The following is an 18957-nucleotide window of genomic DNA, read 5'->3' as shown; positions in this document are numbered from 1 at the left end:
TTCGTTTTTCTTTAAGAAGCCCTCCTGTTCTCCACTCATTACCTGTATTAACTGCACCTGTTTGAACTCGTTACCTGTATAAAAGACACCTGTCCACACACTCAATCAAACAGACTCCAACCTCTCCACAATGGCCAAGACCAGAGAGCTGTGTAAGGACATCAGGGATAAATTGTAGACCTGCACAAGGCTGGGATGGGCTACAGACAATAGGCAAGCAGCTTGGTGAGAAGGCAACAACTGTTGGCGCAATTATTAGAAAATGGAAGAAGTTCAAGATGACGGTCAATCACCCTCGGTCTGGGGCTCCATGCAAGATCTCACCTCGTGGGCATCAATGATCATGAGGAAGGGGAGGGATCAGCCCAGAACTACACGGCAGGACCTGGTCAATGACCTGAAGAGAGCTGGGACCACAGTCTCAAAGAAAACCAATAGTAACACACTACGCCGTCATGGATTAAAATCCTGCAGTGCACGCAAGGTCCCTCTGCTCAAGCCAGCGCATGTCCAGGACCGTCTGAAGTTTGCCAATGACCATCTGATTATCCAGAGGAGGAATGGGAGAAGGTCATGTGGTCTGATGAGACAAAAATTGAGTTTTTTGGTCTAAACTCCACTCGCCGTGTTTGGAGAAGAAGAAGGATGAGTACAACCCCAAGAACACCATCCCAACCGTGAAGCATGGAGGTGGAAACATCATTCTTGGGGATGAAAGGGGACAGGACGACTGCACCGTATTTGAGGGAGGATGGATGGGCCATGTATCGCGAGATCTTGGCCAACAACCTCCTTCCCTAAGTAAGAGCATTGAAGATGGGTCATGGCTGGGTCTTCCAGCATGACAACGACCCGAAACACACAGCCAGGGCAACTAAGAGTGGCTCCGTAAGAAGCATCTCAAGGCCCGGAGTGGCCTAGCCAGTCTCCAGACCTGAACCCAATAGAAAATCTTTGGAGGGAGCTGAAAGTCCGTTATGCCCAGCGACAGCCCCGAAACCTGAAGGATCTGGAGAAGGTCTGTATGGAGGAGTGGGCCAAAATCCCTGCTGCAGTGTGTACAAACCTGGTCAAGAACTACAGGAAACGTATGATCTCTGTAATTGCAAACAAAGGTTTCTGTACCAAATATTAAGTTCTCTTTTCTGATGTTATCAAATACTTATGTCATGCAATAAAATGCAAATTAATTACTTAAAAATCATACAATGTGATTTTCTGGATTTTTGTTAGATTCCGTCTCTCACAGTTGAAGTGTACCTGATGATAAAAATTACAGACCTCTACATGCTTTGTAAGTAGGAAAACCTGCAAAATCGGCAGTGTATCAAATACTTGTTCTCCCCACTGTATGTGTATATGTATGCATACGTGAATGGATATATATATTTACCCCAAAAAATATGGGGGATTGGAAATGATGCAGACAATTACATTGGAAACAACATTCTTTCCGCAATATTAAGCTGATCCACCAAAAAAAAAAAAACATTTTTTAAATAAAAATAAACAAAAAAAATTAAATAAAAAAAATATATAAATTTTCCACGCCCCTGCGTAAATCTAATTAAGATAATACAAAAACCCCCATGAAAATCCACCTGTTTAAGCGAGAGATATCCGGGMTTTTTTGCATGGGCCGCGTCTCAATCCACCACCCCTTCCGTATCTGCGGTGAACGGTGGAAAAGCTAAAGCGGCGTTTGTCAGACCATGAGACATCCCAAAAATCTGTCTTCTCACAAAAACATCTGTAGCATCTGAAAGGTTTGTCCTACAAAGTATCATGACCACTCTATTGAAAGATGAGACTCTAACAATGGCGTTATGTGTTTTCCTCTAGGACGCCAGTTAAAAATGAATGGTAGAAGAAATGGAGATAGTTTATTATTTAGTAAATTAAGGTAATAAATACATGWWAAAAAAATAACATGTTTTTATAATAGTTACCTGATCTTTCTTATATCTCTCACTTCTGCTTGTAAACAGAAAGCAGCCGTATGGAGTCATGATCTGATTTGCAGAAGGGGGGACGAGGGAGGGGTTTGTTACTTGCTTGTGGGTAGAGTAACAGTGATCTAGGACTTTATCGCCCCTAGTTGCGAAGGAAACGTGTTGATGAAAGTTGGGCATTAATTGTCTTAATGTCGCGGAATTAAGAACACCAGCAACAAGGTGGTGCTTGTTTATAGCCTCGTACAGTTTGTTAAGTGCCAACTTTTTGTTGTTATTGTTCTAGGGTAGGAAATATACAGCAGTCACAATAACAGATTGTGTTGTTTTATGTTGAATTACAGGAATTTGATGGATTTTGTTCGTGAGATGCAGCTTAAAACATAGTAAAACAAATGTGGAAAAACATTTTGACATCTTTTCAGGTGTTTCCTAACACCTTTTGGTCTAATTATTATTATTTAGGAATGTGTCAATTAAAACAAATTCAGAATTACGGTAGTACGACATGTTTTAGTTGCATATATTAGTATGACCAAATTAATAAATAACAAAATTAATACCCTTAATGGTACTGTGAGTTCGGTTCAAAAAGTTTCACTTCAACTGTAGTTCGTCCGTTTTCATTTAAATTCATTTAAAAAAATGTTGCATTGTAAATTCTATCTCTTGAAGCATTCTTGCCACCCAACCCAACTACGTACTACTGTTTTCTTGTCATCTTTCCTTTCTTTTTAAAATAATGTGCATGTATCCATTTGCAGCACCAAAGCATGGAACAAAAGCAGTATATAGTTGTCAGGAGTTCACTGTTTTCCCCGGCACTCACTGTGTACACATGGTATATGGTTTCTCGTCCACGTATTTCACAATGACTTCTACAGTGAACAAACAGTTGTTGTATTAAAAACGAGACATTCTGATGTCCGTAGCTTCCCGCCAGTCAGTGTGTGTGCGTGTGTCATGTACACTACAGTCTACTCTTTGAGATTGTGTTTGTGACAGTAGATTATTCTGTGACAATTCTGAAGTGGTTTTATGTCTTTCTGTCTTTCTAGCACTTTAGCATATGGCTGTAATGTCCCTCCACGGGGGGAACAGCCGTGGCCCCAAGCGCTTCAGCCTCGGCCAAATCACCAAGCKAATTAACCASTCAGATMAYCACATTTTAGATGTTTAACTTTTACAAAACACATTAAGACTCATGTTTGTTTATTTCAAATTCATGGTTTAATGTTTATAGAATACGTTCAGATGGGGTTATTGTCTTCTTTTTTTTTTTTTTTTTGCCTGGTTTGGCTCAGATTCTACAACAAGCCTGGTTTTGTATTTTTTGTCGCAGTCATAAACATGAGTCACAAACAAGGTCGGTATTGACAGAAAGTGTAAAAAGTAGGACAGAGCGGCCATACGGGTCTGGTATTTGATGGATATCCTCGTTACTGGTGCTTTATGAAATGCAACACCCACAACAACTAGGACACCAGAGTCTCTTATTATGGGAGTGAAATTCATGTCAAATGTGTTTCGTACTGTTTGGGTAATGTTTGCAATAACTTCCTTGCCTCCTTTCCTCATTTATAACTGGTATGAGAAATTGGTACACATATTGTAAGCTAAATATGGTAACGAGTAATCAAATCACAATTGTCTCTTTTTTGTTGTTGTTGATGGATAGCAGCGGCACACTCCAACACTCAGACATAATTTACAAACTAAGCATTGGTGTTTAGTGAGTCCGGCAGATGAGAGGCCGTAGGGATGACTAGGGATGTTCTCTTGGTAAGTSTGTGAATTGGACCATTTTCCTGTCAAAATATGACGAGTACTTTTGGATGTCAGGAAAAATGTATGGAGTAAAAAGTACATTATTTTATTTAGGAATGTAGTGAAGTAAAAGATGGCAAAAATATCTGGGGCGTGAGCCCCAGATCCTGACTCTTCAGGATTTCCCACACAACACAACACCAGACTAGCAATTCATATTAGTATGATTAAAGGTCCCGATAGTGCACGCAACCACAGCGTTGATACCAAGTCAGAAATTCAGATTCAGCAGTGGAATCAGGGAGAAAAGGCATACCCAAACAGCCTACTATTTAGGATGCAAGTACGGGTATCCGGACTTGGCCACATATCTCCACTCCCTCCCCTATAGGGATGGGCACAGTTATAGAATATCAGACGTTAGAATTTCAACACCTGTGAGTATACATTTTTTTTGTATTTTCTTTAGGACTATTTTTTTTTTAATTAAAAAGATTTGTCTAAATTAAATTATCAATGTTACATTGTTACACACAAGTATATACCATGACATTTGAAATGATTAATTTAATAAAACAAACTTTAGAAGGTATTGTGTTATGTACAGCGCACTGAGTTACTGCTGCTTCAGACGTCACGTGGCTTTGTTTACAGTTGCGCACGTGTAAGTAGCCTACAGTTCTGAGGACACACAAAGTGATTGTATTATTTTCATGCTAATTTCTATCTCATGGGCTATGGTTTATGGGTTGTGTTTTACATGTAAAGGCATTTTAATATCATAGCAACATTTTCCCCACTTCAAATAGCGATTAGCCCAGGACTGGTACGAACCAACAGCGGGTCCACAACATAGAAACAGATCAATGCAAAACACTCAGAATCAGTTCTATGATGGCGAAAGGTCAGACTTTTCATTCACTGTTGCTGTTACCTGGCTACTGTTAGTCAAAACTACCGATATAAAACAAAAACAAATGCACACGGTTTGCTGTTGTGGCATTTGATTGGTGATGAGAGTAAAGGATGTATCTATTTACTTTTCTGAATTGGACTATCCGGAAGAAAATGTCAAATGCCCATCCCTACTCCCATATCACTCTTCTCCTCTATGTTCAGTCTATCCATACATCTCACCCTCTTACTTACTTTTTAGTCTACCCAGATCGTTGCACCATCAGCCTGGCTGCAGTGGGCGACACGGAGAAGCGCCAGGGCCGTATTGCATTCTGGGATGACGTATACGGGTTCAAGATGGCGTGCATGAAGAAGGCCGTGGTGCCAGAGGCCGTGGTGCAGGTCCTCAAACCAGACACAATCATCTCTAAGCCTGCAGTCATACAGGTACACACACACACAAGAGGTATATAGAAAGGCAAAAGGTTACAGAAATTGAGTGGGTGTAGAGGGTGAATACAGAGAGAGGGAGAGAGAGTTAGTCATCAGAGAGAGAGAGAGGTCCCCTGGTTGTTTGTGTGTGTGTGTGTGTGTGTGTGTGTGTGTGTGTGTGTGTGTGTGTGTGTGTGTGGCAGAGCTGTAGCGCTGGGTGATTGATAAGTCTAATCCTTGTTTAAGTTCCTCTTTAGGAAACTTCATTACTCTCTCCCCCCTGCAAATGGAGAGGCACTCACTGAGCTAATGGAGAAAACACACACACACACACACACACACACACACACACACACACACACACACACACACACACACACACACACACACAACACACTGCAGGAGAACTACACATACACACACACACACTGCAGGGAGAGTACAACACACTCACTAATACACACCAACTACAGCCAATCATCCTCTGAGATCCTGAACTTACATACACCGTATACACACACATTGCGTTTCCTAACAGACATTCTATATCACACACACAAATGGGGGCATGGATACCTTTTTAAACGTTTTTTTGTCATATTCTCTGTCATTTCCGTGGACGCTCCTTCCTCTATCCATCCTCCTTTTTGTTAAGTAGCATGTTCTTTCCCACGTCTCTCCCATAATGAACGAGCGGAGCGGGTGAAATAATGGAATTTGAATCTTCTAATCGATAGTTTCTCCCCTCCAGTGAAAAATGGACAGCTCCCCCTCGGCCCAAATTGCATGGATTCTCATCCATTGCCTCCCTCTGTTACGATCCAATAACATTCCATTAAGGATGGTCGGAACGGCGTAAAATTAAAAGCCTGTCTCAGGGAATTGGGAATCCCTGTTCAAACAGCTATGGCTTTTTTCTCAGAATGTTAAGGAATGTGCTTTAGAAAGTCAAATTGAAAAGTGGTGTGAAACTCCCTAGTTATTGTACTACTTACTTGTACCAACTTTCTTTAAAGCACGAAAGTCCTTTGTTTGGGTTCAAACCTCTTGTTTTGGCCTCTGTTGTMGTAAGTATTGTGTTTTTGGTGAATTACACTCAAGAACAGGGGGAAAGCAATCACCTTGAGGTTCAAGTGCTTAGTTGTCTTGTGTTGCTGTTTCTTCACTGCTCTTCTGTTTCTTGCTTGATAAGACCAAAAGCATGTTCTAATTTCCTGGTTTGTTTGATCACAGAATTTGAAAGTGTGTTTGTGTGTGTATTGATCTTTGGTTTGTGGACTGCTCTTCCCAGGGGATTGATCGTAACACAGTGTGTCTCTCCGAGCTGGAGTTTGCATCAGACTTCTGCCTGAAGATTACAGACAGCACAGACTGCACGGTGAGTCGCACGCGCACACACAGACACACGCACGCCTAACTCAATCTTCTGATTTAATCAAGGCTGTCAGCTGTGCAGATTGATCACAGGTGTGGTGATAAATGGGGCCAGCTAATTGGCTAGGAAGGGTCAGGTGGGTGGTACACTAGTGTGATTGATAGAAAATCCTCCTGATCCCCAGGTGTGGCTGATTACATGCATGGTTGTGTCGRGTATGAAAGGAGTTTGTCACACCAGGGAGATCGTGTTACTTATGATCGTGTTCTTTCTGTACCTTGAATATAAACATTTAATGCATATTTAATCTTTGTTAAATATGCACATTTTGGTGCCTTCTACAATTTCTAATGAGGTCAAAACTACAGATTGGGTGGTGGACATTTGGGTCTTGTTCAATATGGCACAACTTGGCATTTTGCAGCAGAAATTGAGCGTTCTTATGGGACAAGTCCAGGTAGTACCTCCCCATTTCAAAATGTTCTGTGCCATTTCATTCCCACTGGGAACGTCTGTCTCTTATCCCAAGTACAAACCACTGTCGTTGAGCACTAAAACCCAAAATTGCTCTACATTGAGGTGTGCTGCAATGTGGCTGACCCTGAGCCTCTCAACAAGCTTTGTGTGTATTGGGTTGTGGGAGGGGGGGCAGAAGAAAAATGTACGTTCTAACCAAATGGAGAATCAAAATTAAGAAACMAACAGCTCTAACACACCTGATAAAACTGGTCTTTTGGTGATAACCGTGATTAGTTGATCATTTAAAAAAACATTTGRCTTAGTGCAGCAAAAGCCCACACTTCCAGTCGCTTTTAAGACTAATCAGAGACCCCTTGATTAAATCTTCTCTGTAACCAATCTTAGGCACTAGGCAGGGGGTGGATGATAGTTCACTCTGTATGGTGAGCTATCATCCACCTATCAGCTAGTCTATTCTGTGCTGTGCTGGTAGGCACTCCCACTGCGACTCGTCACCATGTCTCCCCCTCTGGGAAGCTCTCGGACTGATCGGCATAGAGCGCTGGTCAAAGGCGGTGCACTATGAAGGGAATAGGGTGCCATTTTGCAAATTACACACAGAGAACATATAGATCAGAAATAGCCCTGGTGGACTCCGGCAAGTGATTTGTCTTTGGTGGCCCATTGTATTCTGAGAGCATTGTGCAGTGTGGCACCAGTGTCTCTCCACTATTTAAAAAGTGAATCAATAGCTGGTTATTATCTGCCTCTGCTCTGTCGGCCCTGTGGATCTAATGGAATTTGTAAACATCCTCTCGTTTTTTTTTTTGTCTTCTCTCTGCCCCATAATTTAAAATATCCACTTTTTTTATTTGTTCCATTTCTTGGTGTGTGGATTGCCTGGTGCGGTGAAAAATTATAAATCTCACTTTGTAGTGCTTTTGTGTTCATTTTCTTGTAAAAACAAATGTCAGACAGAATTTTCCTTCAAATCTTCAAAAAATCTGTGTGACTGAACATTTGACTGAAAATGTTACAATTAACGGAATCTCTGATGACAGGTTAAGGGGGGCTCTTGGGTCACTGTGTTTGACCAGTATTTCACAGGGGTATTGTGGATATTGGCAGACTGTGGGATTTGGATGAAATTTCCCATAGATACTGGTCAGTTGTGTGGTTTCCCCCTTATGGGCTAAAGTTAGGATTTTAGAGGTGCTTAAATCCTAGATATTTTACTATCGGTAACTTCTACCCTGCGTGTGGACCACATGTGTGACGGAGAGAATGGACCGTGTGTGCGCGTGTACTTGCGTGAGCGTTCGTCCGCCGTGATGGAGCGTCTGCTTTTGTTCTCCTGTCGACAGTCCATTCATCAGCGATGCCTGCCTAACCTTGCATTAAATGAACAGCACAACCCCTGCGTCTGCGCCCCCTATGTCCCCCCCCCCCTTTTTAATGAACAGCACAACCCCTGCGTCTGCGCCCCCTATGTCCCCCCCCCCCTTTTTGTTACTCTTATCACTCCTCCTTTCCCTGTATATGTAGGCCCAGAAAACCTCTGTCGTGCTTTAAAGGTTTTGCATTGTTTTGTAGTCAGAAGGATATTACCTCAAGGGGGGGGGTTATTTTTAAACTTTAATTTAATTCAGACTTGTGATTCACTATCTATGCAGTAGCTTATAGTCCAAGTAACCCATTTTCCCCTTGGTGAGATAAAATAGTCTTCATTGACCCTTTTAAGACTAGTTACTTTAGACTAGTMTTAAGACTTGTGTTTCTCCCAAAGCCATTCTTTGCTGATAATATCCACTAGAGTATTGCCCTAGTTGCTGTGAAAAAAAGAATGTGATGCATTATATTCCCAAGTTGAATTGGGGGGGGGGGAAATTAACACAAGAAGCCCCAAAACTATCCCTAACTTCAAAAGCCTCAAAGATCTGGTTTGAAAAGAGATGGGTTACCTATATGTTTTATTCATTCTATCACCAGTGTCTCTCACTGCTGAAGAGGTTGATGGAAACTCACTTTTGTTTGATTCGTCTTTCCCCTGRTCTCCATCAAATTTAAATTGAATGGAAAAAGTGGCCTTCCAGTCAGACAGAAGGCGTTCTCTGAAATTTCAGGGACATTTTGGAGCACATTAAGAGCAAAATTATTGAACTCCCATCCCTGGTTATTTGTCAGCATCACTCGTTGTCCCCCAGGTGACTGTCACACCAAACACCTTACCCCTTAGGTGCAGCCCCCATAACATAACCCCCTGTGTGTTACTGAGTTTACAGTCGCCCCTGTTGTGTGCATTACCAGAGTTTTTAACTGGGCAGCAATGCAGGGCCTCAGAGTTCTACTTAAAATCACATCTGATGTTTTTCCCACCTTACTAATGATGAATTCCTGCTTGTATGAGTTCACATGGAGTATCTACTATTTAGTTTTACACACCACTCTCACACAATTAGACTACACGATATATACAATATAATCAACCAAAAAACACATGTACTGAATTACATTTTCTCTAAGTTTAGAGAGCTCTATATCTCTAAACTTGGACTCTACAAGGTGTCGAAAGCATTCCACATGGATGCTGGCCCATGTTGACTCCACTGCTTCCCACATTTGTCAAGTTGCCTGGATGTCCTTTGGGTGGGACCATTCTTGATACACACGGAAAACTGTTGAGCGTGAAAAATCCAGCAGCGTTGCAGTTCTTGACACACTCAAACCGGTACGCCTGGCACCTACTACCGTACCCCGTTCAACGAGACTTAAATATTTTGTCTTGCCCATTTGCCCTCTGACTGGCACACATACACAATCCATGTCTCAGCTGTCTCAGCTTAAAAATCCTTATTTAAACTGTTTCCTCCCCTTCATCTACACGGATTGAAGTGGATTTAACAAGTGACATCAATAAGGGATCATAGCTTTCACCTGGATTCACCTGGTCAGTATGTCATGGAAGGAGCAGGTGTTCCTAATGTTTTGTACAGTTAGTGTATATCAGAGAAACATTTAAGTATTACATTCCAGAAAATGAAAACCGTAAATAGTTTGGCTAGTTCTATTTTATTTTATCGATCAAAATCTGAGAATTTTCTTCCAGGTTTAGCCCTGGACCAGTGGATACGGTGAATCACCTTGAATTTTATTAGGCTGTTTCTAGCGCCAAAAGAGAATGTTCTGTTGCTATATAGCACAGATCCCCAAGTCTCATCCTCAAACACTGCGCTAAAATTATTTCCTGTAAAGATGGGTTATTTAAGTAATTKATGATTGCGTACAGTGCCTTCAGAAGGTATTCACACCACTTGACTTTTTGTTGTGTTGCAAAGTGGGATTAAAATGTATTTAATTGTCATTTTTTTGTCAATGATCTACGCAAAATACTCTGTCAAAGTGGAAGAAAAATTCTAACATTTGTAAAAGATTAATGAAAAATAAAACACAAATATATCTTGATTGGATAAGTATTCAACCCCATGAGTCAATACATGTTAGAATCACCTTTTGCAGTGATTACAGCTGCGGGTCTTTCTGGGTAAGTCTCTAAGACTTCCACACTTGGATTGTGCAACATTTGCACGTTATTCTTTACAAAATTCTTCAAGCTGTGTCAAATTGGTTGTTGATCGTTGCAAGACAACCATTTTCAGGTCGTGCCATAGATTTTCAAGCGGATTTAAGTCACAACTGTAACTCAGCCACTCCGGAACCTTCACTSTCTTCTTGGTAAGCAACTCCAGTGTAGATTTGGCATAAACATGGAATAAACAAACATACAGTTAATAACACAATAGAGAGAAAAGTCTATYTACAGTGTGTGCAAATGAGGTAAGATAAGGGAGGTAAGGCAATAAATYGGCCATAGTGGCTAAATAATTAGATTTTTGCAATTAAACACTGGAGTGATAGATGTGCCGAAGATATACCGGGGTGCAAAGGAGAGAAAAAAAGAACATTATGGGGATGAGGTAGTTGGATGGGCTATTTACAGATGGACTATGTACAGGTGCAGTGATCTGTGAGCTGCTCTGACATCTGGTGCTTAAAGTTAGTGGGGGAGATATGAGTCTCCAGCTTCAGGGATTTTTGCAATTCGTTCCAGTCATTGGCAGCAGAGAACTGGAAGGAAAGGCGGCCAAAGGAAGAATTGGCTTTGGGGGTGACCAGTGAAATATACCTGCTGAAGCGCGTGCTACACGTGGGTGCTGCTATGGTGGCCAGTGAGCTAAGGCGGGGTTTTACCTAGAAAGGCAGGGTAGGATAGATGTAGGTCTGCAGCAGTTTGGGTCTAGAGTGTCTCCCCCTTTGAAAAGAGGGCTGACCACGGCAGCTTTCCAATCTTTGGGGATCTCAGACAACAGACGTTACACCCCTGCTATATTTTGGATAAATAGTTACCTGTCTAACAGAACACAGAGGGTGTTCTTCAATGGAAGTCTCTCCAACATAATCCAGGTAGGATCAGGAATTCCCCAGGGCATCTTGTCAAGGTCAATCTTTACTAATGACATTCCGCTGGCTTTGAGTAAAGCCAGCGTGTCTATGTATGCGGATGACTCAACACTATACARGTCAGCTACTAAAGCGAGTGAAATCACTGCAACACTTAACAAAGAGCTGCAGTTAGTTTCAGAATGGTTGGCAAGGAATAAGTTAGTCCTAAATGTTTCAAAAACTAAAACTATTGTATTTGGGACAAATTATTCCCTAAACTTCAACTAAATCTTGTAATAAATAATGTGGAAATTGACCAGTTCAGATGACTAAACTGCTTGGAATAACCCTGGATTGTAAACTGTCATGGTCCATAATAAAGCGCTGCTCTGCCTTTTTAACAACACCATCAACAAGGCAGGTCTTAAAGGCCCTAGTTTTGTCGCACCTTGACTACTAGTCGTGTGGTCAGGTGGCAGAAAGAGTGACCTCGGAAAATTACAGTTGGCTCAGAACATGGCAGCGCGGTTGGCCCTTAAATGTACACGGAGAGCTAACAATAATATGCATGTAAATCTCCCATGGCTCAAAGTGGAGGAGAGATTGACTTCATCCCTCCTTGRTTTTGTAAGAAGTGTTGACATGCTAAATGCACTGAAGTGTCTGTTTAAACTACTAGCACACAGCTCGGACACCCATGCATACACCACAAGAAATGCCACCTAAGTTCGCTTCACAATCCCCAAGTCAAGAACAGACTATGGGAGGCGCACAGTACTACATGGAACTCTATTCCACATCAGTAGAATCAGATTGAAGAAAACAAACTGATAAGAATACACCTTATGTAACAGCGGGGACTGTGAAGTGTTTGTATTTGTATTTATTATGGATCCCCATTAGCTGGTGCCAAAGCAGCAGCTACTCTTTCTGGGGTCCAGCAAAATTAAGGCTGTTTATACCATTTTTTAAATGTTACAATATATTCACAACACACTGTGTGCCCTCAGGTCCATACTCCACCACTACCACATATCTACATTACTAAGTATATTACTTTATATGTTATCGTGTGTGTGTGTGCATGTGGCAATGTTTGTGTTGCTTCACAGTCSCTGTTGTTCCATACAGTGTTGTTGTTTTTGTCTGTTTTTTAAATCTAATTTTACTGCTTGTGTCAGTTACTTGATGTGGAATGGAGTTCCATGTAGTCATGGCTCTATGTAGTACTGTGCGCCTCCCATAGTCTGTTCTGTACTTGGGGACTGTGAAGAAACCTCTTGTGGCATGTCTTGTGGGGTATACATGGGTGTCCGAGCTGTGTGCCAGTAGTTTAGACAGACCGCTCGGTGCATTCAATATGTCAATACCTCTCATAAATAAAAGTAGTGATGAAGTCAATCTCTCCTCCACTTTCAGCCAGGAGAGATTGACATGAATGTTATTAATATTAGCTCTCTGTGTACATCCAAGGGCCAGCCGCGCTGCCCTATTCTGAGCCAATTGCAATTTTCCTAAGTCGTTTTTTTGTGGCACCTGACCACACGACTGAACAGTAGTCAAGGTGCGACAAAACTAGAGCCTGTAGGACCTGCCTTGTTTTGATATGTTAAGAAGGCAGAGCATCGCTTTATTATAGACAGATTTTTCATCTTAGCTACTACTGCATCAATATGTTTTGACCATGACKGTTTACAATCTAGGGTTACTCAATTAGTATTTGGTAGCATTGCCTTTAAATTGTTTAACTTGGGTCAAACGTTTTGGGTAGCCTTCCACAAGCTTCCCACAATAAGTTGGGTGTATTTTGGCCCATTCCTCCTTACAGAGCTGGTGTAATTGAGTCAGGTTTGTAGGCCTCCTTGCTCGCACACGCTTTTTCAGTTCTGCCCACACATTTCCTATGGGATTGAGGTCAGGGCTTTGTGATAGCCACTCCAATAGCTTGACTTTGTTGTCTTTACGCCATTTTGTCACAACTTTGGAAGTATGCTTAGGGTCATTGTCCATTAGGAAGACCCATTTGCGACCAAGCTTTAGCTTCCTGACTGATGTCTTGAGATGTTGCTTCAATATATCCACATAATTTTTCCTCCCTCATGCACCATCTATTTTGTGAAGTGCACCAGTCCTCCTGCAGTAAAGCACCCCCACAAATGATGCTGTCAACCCCGTACTTCAAGGTTGGGATGGTGTTCTTCGGCTTGCAAGCCGCCATTTTTCCTCAAACATAACGATGGTCATTATGGCCAAACAGTTCTAATTTTGTTTCATCAGACCAGAGGACATTTCTCAAAAAAGTACAATCTTTGGCCCATGTGCAATTGCAAACTGTAGTCAGGGTTTTCTATGGCGGTTTTGGAGCAGTGGCTTCTTCCTTGCTGAGCAGCCTTTCAGATTATGTTGATATAGGACTTGTTTTACTGTGGATATAGATACTTTTCTACCTGTTTCCTCCAGCATCTTCACAAGTCCTTTGCTGTTGTACTGGAATTGATTTGCACTTTTCTTACTAAAGTATGTTCATCTCTCCTTCTGAGCGGTATGACGGCTGCGTGATCCCATAGTGTTCATACTTGCGTACTATTGTTTGTACAGGTGAACGTGGTACCTTCAGGCATTTGGAAATTGGTCCCAAGGATGAACCAGACTTGTGGAGGTCTACAATTTCTTTTCTTTCATTTTCCCATGATGTAAAACAAATAGGCACTGAGTTTGAAGGTAGGCCTTGAAATACACCTCCATTGACTCAAATGATTCAATTCGCCTATCAGAAGTTCTAAAGCCATGGCATCTTTTTCTTAAATTTTCCAAGCTGTTTAAGGCACAGTCAACTTAGTGTATTTAGACTTCAATGCAAATTGTCCGGTAGCCATTTGATTACCTGTTCAGGAGTCTTATGGCTTGGCGGTAAAAACTGTTGAGAAGCCTTTTTGTCCTAGACTTGGCACTCCGGTACCGCTTGCCATGCGGTAGTAGAGAGAACAGTCTATGACTGGGGTGGCTGAGGTCTTTGACAATTCTTAGGGCCTTCCTCTGACACCGCCTGGTATAGAGGTCCTGGATGGCAGGCAGGCAGTGTATATTTGGCCTTGTGTTTTAGGTTATTGTCCTGCTGAAAAGTGAATTTGTCTCAGTGTCTGTTGAAAAGCAGACTGAACCAAGTTTTCCTCTAGGATTTTGCCTGTGCTTAGCTCTGTTCCGTTTTTATTATTTTTACTCCCAAGTCCTTGCCGATGACAAGCATACCCATAACATGATGCAGCCACCACCAAGCTTGAAAATATGAAACGTGGTACTCAGTGACGTGTTGTTGGATTTTCCCCAAACATAAGGCATTGTATTCAGGACATGAAGTTCATCTCTTTGCCACATTTCTTTCAAACAGGACGCATGGTTTTGGAATATTATTATTCTGTACAGGCTCCCTCCTTCACTCTGTCATTTAGGTTAGTGTGTAGCTACAATGTTGTTGATCCATCCTCATTTTTCTCATATCACAGCCATTAAACTCTGTAACTGTTTTAAAATCACAATTGGCCACACAGTTTCCTTCCTCTTCGGCAACTAAGTTAGGAAGGATGCCTGTATCTTTAGTGACTGGGTGTATTGATACACCATCGAAAGTGTAATTAATAACTTGCTCAAAGGGATATTCAATGTCTGCTTTTAAAAATGTTTTATTTACCCATAATCCAATAGGTGCCCTTTGCGAGGCATTGGAAAACCTCCTTGGTCTTTGTGGTTGTATCTGTGTTTGAAATTCACTGCTCGACTGAGGGACCTTACAATTATCTGAATGTATGAGAGATGAGATGGTCATTCAAAAATCATGTCAACCATTAGTATTGCACACAGAGAGTGTCCAGGCATTGTATTATGTGACTTGTTAAGCAAATGTTTTCTTCTGAACTTATTTAGGCTTTCCATAACAAAGGAGTTAAATGCTTATTGACTCTAGACATTTCGGCTTTAAATGTTTGATTAATTTGTAAAAATGTCTAAACTTAATTCCACTTTGACATTATGGAGTATTGTGTGTAGGCCAGTGACAAAATATAAAGGTAATACATTTTAAATTCAGGCTGTAACACAACGAAATGTGGAAAAAGTCAAGGGGTGTGAATACTTTCTGAAGGCACTGTAAGAGCTAGCTTTCCCTCATTTTGACAGTAAAAACTAGAAGATTGATTTTATTTACATCAACAACACCTTTTACGGATTTGAGTGTCACTGTTGACAACTTTGTGGAATTCATTCGAGGTCATCGGAACTTTTAGGCCTCAACTATCACCATCTATAATAAATAATAATAGATAATTTTTTGCATGTTTGATGAACAAGAGAAGAAATAAATACTGTATCTGTAGGGTGTAGGAAACGCCAAGCCTTACACATAGCATTCAGGAAGGGGTCGGAAAGTATTCAGACCCCTTCCTTTTTTCCACATTTTGTTATGTTATGTTATATTTTTCCTCATCAATCTACACACAACACCCCATAATGACAAAGTGAAAACATTTTGCACAAAAAAAGTATTAAGACCTATTGCTATGAGACTATAAATTGAGCTCAGGTGCATCCTGTTTCCATTGATCATCCTTAAGATGCTCTGGTCTGATGAAAACAGAATTGAACTCTTTGGCCTGAGTGCCAAGCGTCCCATCTGGAGGAAACCTGGCACCATCCCTACGGTGAAGCAGCATCATGCTGTGGGGATGTTTTTCAGCAGCAGGGACTGGGAGACTAGTCGGGATCGAGGGAAATATGAACAGAGCAAAGTACAGAGAGATCCTTCCTTGATGAACATTTTCTCCAGAGTGCTCAGGTCCTTAGACTGGGGCAATGTTTCACCTTCCAACAAGACAACGACCCTAAGCACACAGCCAAGACAACGCAGGAGTGGCTTCGGGAAAAGTCTCAATGTTCTTGAGTGGCCAAGCCAGAGCCCGGACTTGAACCCGATCGAACATCTCTGGAGAGACCTGAAAATGGCTGTGCAGCGACGCTCCCCATCCAACCCGACAGAGCTTCAGAGGATCTGCAGAGAAGAATGGGAGAAACTCCCCAAATGCAGGTGTGCCAAGCTTGTAGTGTCTTACCCAAGAAGACTCAAAGCTGTAATCGCTGCCACAGGTGCTTCAACAAAGTACTGAGTAAAGGGTCTGAATACTTGTGATATTTCAGTTTTCAATTTTTAATACATTTGCAAAAATTGTATAACCTGTTTTTACTTTGTCATTATGGGGTATTGTGTGTAGATTTGATGTGGGGAAAAAACAATTTAATACATTTTCGAATAAGCCTGTAATGTAACAAAATGTGGAACAGTCAAAGGGTCTGAGTATTTTCTGAAGAAAAGTAGTTCTTCGTAATGATCTGTTGAACATAAATTGTTGAGTGGTAATATAAATTGCTTATATAAAAAAAATATCACCCAAAATGGCAGCCCCTCTTGATTTACTACGAAAGTTATAGTGGAACACCTGACCATCCCAGTTTTTGCTAATCCCAAAGAGGTCACATGTTGATAATGAAGATGGCTGCCGTTTTATGGGCTCTTAACCAACCGTGCAATTATTTTGTAACTTATTTTGTACATTATGTTGCTGCTACCGTCTCTTATTACCGGAAAGAGTTTCTGGACATCAGAAGAGCGATTACTCACCTTGAATTGGACGATGAATTTATCTTTAATGAGTCGGACTAGAGGGATTTACTCCAGACACCCGAACAGGCCCTCATCCCCGTCATTCGCAGGAGAAATAGACGGAGGTTTTGCGGAAGGAGATCGGGGTGCCTTGTGAGGATGAGGCGAAGTGTCTAATCTGCCTTTGCCAACGCACTATTGGTCAACGTAAAATCACTGGATAATAAAAGCACTTAAAGCACTTATATCCTACAAATGAGACATTAAAAACYGTAAAATCTTACGTTTCACTGAGTCATGGCTGAACGGCGACATGAATAACATGCCTCTGGCGGGTTATACACTGTACCAGCAGGATAGAACAGCAGCCTCAGGTAAGACAAGGGGTGATGTTCTATGTATATTTGTGAACAACAGCTGGTGCACGATATCTAAGGAAGTKTCAAGGTTTTACTCGCCTAAGGTAGGGTATCTCATGATAGCTGTAGACCACACTATCTACCTAGAAAGTTTTCATCTATATTCTTCGTAGCTGTCTATTTACCACCACAAACCGACGCTGGCACTAAGACCGCAGTCAATGAGCTGTATACGGCCATAAACAAACAGGAAGCGGTAAGGCGGCGCTCCTAGTGGCCGGGGACATCAATGTAGGGAATCTTAAATCCGTTTTACCTCATCTCATTTCTACCAGCATGTTAAATGTGCATCCAGAGGGGGGGGGGAATCTCAAGACTACCTTTACTCCACACAGAGACATGTACAAAGCTCTCCCTCGCCCTCTATTTGGCAAATCTGATCATATTTCTATCCTCCTGATTCCTGCTTACAAGCAAAAATGAAAGCAGGAAGCACCAGTGACTCGGCAATAAAAAAGTGGTCAGATGAAACAGATGCCAATCTACAGGTCTGTTTTGCTAGCACAGACTGGAATATGTTCTGAGATTCTTCTGATGGCATTGAGGAGTACACCACATCAGTCACTTGCTTCATCAATGAGTGCATCGATGACGTCGTCCCCACAGTGACTGTATGTACATTCCCCAACCAGAAGCCATGTATTACAGGCAACATCTGCACTGAGCTAAAGGGTAGAGATGCCGCTTTCAAGGAGCGGGACTCTAACCCGGAAGCTTCTAAGAAATCCTGCTATGCCCTCCGACGAACCATCAAACAGGCYAYGCATCAATAAAGGACTAGGATCGAATCGTACTACACCGGCTCCGACGCTCGTCAGATGTGGCAGGGCTAGCAAACAATTACAGACTACAAAGGGAAGCACAGCCCAGAGCTGCCCAGTGACACGAGCCTACCAGACAAGCTAAATGACTTCTATGCTCGCTTCGTGGCAAGTAACACTGAAACAGGCATGAGAGCATCAGCTGTTCCGGGCGACTGTGTGATCACGCTCTCCGCAGCCGATGTGAGTAAGACCTTTAGACAGGTCAACATTCACAAGGCCGCAGAGCCAGACGGATTACCAGGACGTGTACTCCGAGCATGCGCTGACAAACTGGTATGTGTCTTTACTGACATTTTCAACCTCTCCCTGTCTGAGTCTGTAATACCAACATGTTTTCAAGCAGACCACCATAGTCCCTGTCCCTCATATCTGTCGCCATGAGGTGKTTTGAAAGGCTGGCCATGGCTCACATCAACACCATTATCCCAGAAACCCTAGACCCACTCTCATTTGCATACCGCCCCAACAGATCCACAGATGACGCAATCTCTATTGCACTCCACACTGCCCTTTCACACCTGGACAAAAGGAACACCTACGTGAGAATGCTACAGCTCAGCGTTCAACACTATAGTGCCCTCAAAGATCATCACTAAGCTAAGGACCCTAGGACTAAACGCCTCCCTCTGCAACTGGATCCTTTAACTTCCTGACGAGCCACCCCGAGGTGGTAAGGGTAGGTAACAACACAACCGCCATTCTGATCCTCAACACGGGGGCCCCTCGGGTGCGTGCTAAGTCC

General features: G+C 42.1%; 1 pseudogene; it reads left to right on the top strand.

Annotated features, from left to right (window-relative positions):
* The window catches only part of LOC111969084 (protein arginine N-methyltransferase 3-like), a 129161-nt pseudogene that overhangs the window by 57497 nt on the left and 52707 nt on the right, over positions 1-18957 (top strand).

This window comes from Salvelinus sp. IW2-2015, linkage group LG10 (genome assembly GCF_002910315.2).
Source record: "Salvelinus sp. IW2-2015 linkage group LG10, ASM291031v2, whole genome shotgun sequence".
NCBI classification, from domain to species: Eukaryota; Metazoa; Chordata; class Actinopteri; order Salmoniformes; family Salmonidae; genus Salvelinus; species Salvelinus sp. IW2-2015.
Note: the sequence above shows the minus strand (reverse complement) of the source record. Positions and strands in the feature narration are given on the sequence as shown.